Consider the following 4310-nt stretch of genomic DNA (forward strand, 5'->3'; position numbering starts at 1 on the left):
TTTACTCTAGCCCTAATTTCCTTTTATATATCTCCTCTTTACTTAGGTATTTAAATATTAATACAACTACCTCTTTAAAAAAAACTACAAACTGCATTTTTCCTGTCCTAGTTATCATTACTATTCAACTTAAAACAGTCTACCTGAGAATAGGATCTCATTTGAAGGATTGTCCAGATCAGATAGGTCTGTGAAAATGTTTGTGGGGGTTGTCTTCATTATTTTAATTGATGTAGCACTGCCCAGTCCACTGTATTCAACTCCATAGTTCTGGGATGTAAAAGAAAGCCATCTAAACTCAATGAGTAAAGGCCTTTACTGCTAAGCCTGACAACCTGAATTTAACTCCCAGGTAGAAGGTGGAAATCAACTACAGCAAGATGTCCTCTGACCTCTGTACACGTTGGCAGAAACATACCTAAACACAGGCACACGGACACACACACACACACACACACACACACACACACACACACACACACACACGCACACACACACACCCCATAAAAATGAATGAAAACTCCAAAACAATTAATATTAAAATCTGCAAAGGAAAAATCCCAGCTCTTATGCAAACTATAAATATCTAAACTTTACAGTCCAAAAGATACTGTAGTGCCCAAGCCCATGATGGCCTTCAGGCTCTCTCAGTGTTACAAGTACCTGTTACAGAGTCTGTGTTGCCTCCTCTCAGCTCTTCTTACCCCATACCCTACCCTAAACATCTCCAGCTTATGGTCTTCCCTTCTACTAATTTCTTTTTTCTCTACAGCCCTGCCATATTGACCATGCTTTCTCTTGACTTTCCTGGTGCTCTCTTGAACCCCTCTCTCTTACCTCCCTTTCCTTTAACCTTCTCTCTTGATCCTCCTTTACTGCTTCTGTTCCTCCCATTATGGACTTGTTGGGACTGCTGGTCATGTTTAGTCTATTATTTTTTCTCCCTACTCTGGATTCTTCTGGATGTCATCAGCTGCACTTTCTTCATATCTACAATAGAAAACTTTCCCTCACTCAGACCTTGGCTCTTGGATCCATTATGTTCTCAAATTATGTATGAATGACATTAGATCTTTCTTTATCAACCTTTAAAATCCGTAAAGCATGCAATTATACATTTCATGCCTTGAAACTAAGTAACCATAACCTAAGACTGCTGTACCTAGTAAAGTTCTCTCTTCCATCTAAAGAAGTAATAAGAATATTTCAATATAATCATGGATTAAGACAATTCATGACTATCAACCCAGTACTATGGAACATGTTCCAAGAGATGACAGACATGGGGAAAGGTAGTTTCATCCACCAGGAAAAATATATTTTGTAACAGGAATAAATGGATATAGAAGATCTGTGAGGGAACATCCTAGCATGTCTAACAGAGTAATTCAGCAAAATCTTAATGTGAATAGGCAAAAGAATAAAGGATCAATAATAATCCAACTAGAACAACACCCTATAAAAAACAGAGGAAGAAAACAAAGCTCAGGAATCAGCTTACCTTGCCAACTGAAAGACTCAGACTGACTGATGTTTTAAAGGTTCAAATATTTTTTAAACTATATAAGTAGCAGGCATCCAAAATCTGAGAATAAAAGGTAGAAGCAAGAGAAAACAATGTGCAGAAAATCTGGTTTAGTTACGCTTTTTTTTTTTTTTCAGTTACAACAAGATTTTGTAGTTTGTTTTTTGTTAACAACAACAACAAAAAAAGTTCTATGTGGGAAATAAGTGGGACAATGATAAAAATAAACATAATTAAAATTCCAAACCAAAACACAGCTCTTGACCCAGTCCCCAGTCAGGTTTCAAAGACCACAATTTCCACATTATGGGCCTGATGCTGGTGCTCTTCCATTTCAGCTACCACTTTCTCCTCAGTCCTCAGTTGTGTCTCTAAGACGACTGCTTTGCCCTCAGTGTGGTCAGCCTTGGAGTCTGGGGACAGGGTCGATTTCAATGATGGTTTGCCAGTCCTCAGAGGTGCTTTCAAATGCCTGGATTGCTGAAGTCAGGACAGACTACCTGGACACCAGCTCCAACAGGGCTCATCATGGTGGCTATATTGCCCAGGGTACTCCCATTCCCCATAAAAGTGGAGCTTAGCAGTGCGGAACTTGATGAAGGGTGTATGGTTACTGTATCAGATGAGCTCCTCTTGGCAGAGGAAACAACTGTGGCATAACAGTAGAGCTGAGGGCTAGAAAGCAGAGTGTATGTGGACAGTCACTGGACAGAAGCCCTGACTGAGGGTTGCCATGGTAACCCATGGAGAAAGACTGACCCGTGGAGGTGATGGTGATGGGAGAAATTACAATAAACGGAGGCTGCTAGATAGGAGAAGGGGTCAGGGCGATGGTGGAGGCTGGCTGCTTGAGGCGGGGTCTTTTTGGAGGCTTTGGGGTGCTCACAGGCATCAGTACCACATTTTCAGTCTGGGATTATTTATTTATTTATGTATTTTGCTCTTCCAACTGCCCTTCCAAGTCTGCTACGGTATAGAGAAACCGCCCCTCTCCCTGCTCAACTTGTTTCTGTCTGTTGTCCAAAATCGTATTGACTGTCCATGAGGTCAAATGTGCTTGCCACATTGTTTAGAACAGCAGCATCTGTGACCTGGAAAGTATCATGAATGAGCCACTACTAAACACCACTGAGAAGCTCTTCTATTTCCTTCTGTATGTTGTAGACGACCTTCTCCATCAGTCCTATATCAGCTATCCCCTTCCAGAACATCAGAGTATCCTCTGAAATCTCTTTAGGCTCTTTATACCCTCCTCTGTAGCCATGGTGACAGTGGGTGAGGGCTGAGTTCTACTCTAGCCCTGCCTCTTCCACGCTCTCTTCTGAGATGGGGATCTGTTTGATGTTCCTAGCGGCCGAGGTGGTTTAGTTACTTTTGAACTCTATCTTTTATGCAGATAATAATTAATCTACTCACGATACTTGCTTTTATGATCCAATTCATTATCCTGTAGGGTACTTACTACTTCAACACACTAATACACTGGAAGCCAAATATGTATGTATATATATATATATATATATATATATATATATATATATATGTGTGTGTGTGTGTGTGTGTGTATATATATATATATATATACATATATATAGTTTAAATATATCAAATATTATCTATATATTTAAGATACGTTTACAATTTTAGTATGTTATATAACACCAGAAATGATAAAAGTGGACTAATATAAGTGGGGATAAAATTTGAATGTAAATATTGAAAGAGCGAACCCCAAAATGGGGAGTGCATCTCTCGCTCCGATCGCGGGGTGGGGTGCCCCGAGGAATCACGAGTAGCCATTCTTGATGTAACAGCAAGAGGTAGCTTTTATTAATGAGATCCCGGGTCTTAGCGGGATCCCGGGTCGACTCGTATCTCACACAGGAGACAGAGGAATCGACCCCGAGCCTCCAAACTCGGGGGTTTATATAGGGGAGGTAAGGGGCATTCGCGCGGTTACACATGATTGGTCAATTCAAAAGGTGCACGGTTACTTTCGGCGTGAAATGACATCAGCAAGGAGTATGTGTTATCTAGCAGCTCGGCAGGCAGGTAGGGTGGCTCATCTCACTCAGGGGGGTGAAGGAAGGGGAGGGGTGGCTACGGATGGTCAGTGTCCTTGGGGCTGATAGCTGGTTTGGCAAGTCCTATCTCTGGCTCTCCCTCAGGCACGTCCGGCCCTGCACATCCGGACTCTGACAATGAGCAACCTTTATGAAACTCTAGTTCTGCACATTCGGGCTCTGACAATTTGTAACCTTTATGAAACTCTAGTTCTACAATATCTTGATATAAAATTGAGCTAAAGTAAAGATTTAGATGAAGAGAAATAAACTACTGAGTATATGAGACAATAGAAGATAAAATTCAAAATATTAATAAAGTCCTTCATCAGTAATTAATTGAAATAAGAATGCATTAAGTTCTTCAATCAAAAGGCATGATTGGACAAAAGTCAAAATGGACAAAATAATAGAACCTAATTCTAACAGTCTGTGAGACTAATTTTGAGTTCTATAAATATTATTTTCATTCTATAGTAAACATTGAGATGATTTAATGAATCAGACCATTATTTAAAACTATTAACTTTAAAAGTGATTACATACATGAACTGCGAAGAAAATATTGGAAAAATATTTTCATGAAAGTAGGAAAAAAAGAAAAATATACATCATTTCATTGATTTGGTAACAGACTCAAATACACTATTTGTAACATCACACACAAAAAAGTAAGTAAGTTGATTAGTAGAGTTTTTGAACTATACTATAGTGCAATAATT

At 39.5% G+C, this 4310-nt stretch overlaps 1 pseudogene; it reads right to left on the reverse strand.

The window, feature by feature from the left end:
* Nucleotides 1-1786: 1786 nt before the first annotated feature.
* On the reverse strand, nucleotides 1787-2889 carry Gmeb1-ps1 (glucocorticoid modulatory element binding protein 1, pseudogene 1; annotated as a pseudogene).
* Nucleotides 2890-4310: the final 1421 nt, after the last annotated feature.

This window comes from Rattus norvegicus, chromosome X, assembly GCF_036323735.1.
Source record: "Rattus norvegicus strain BN/NHsdMcwi chromosome X, GRCr8, whole genome shotgun sequence".
Lineage (NCBI taxonomy): Eukaryota > Metazoa > Chordata > Mammalia > Rodentia > Muridae > Rattus > Rattus norvegicus.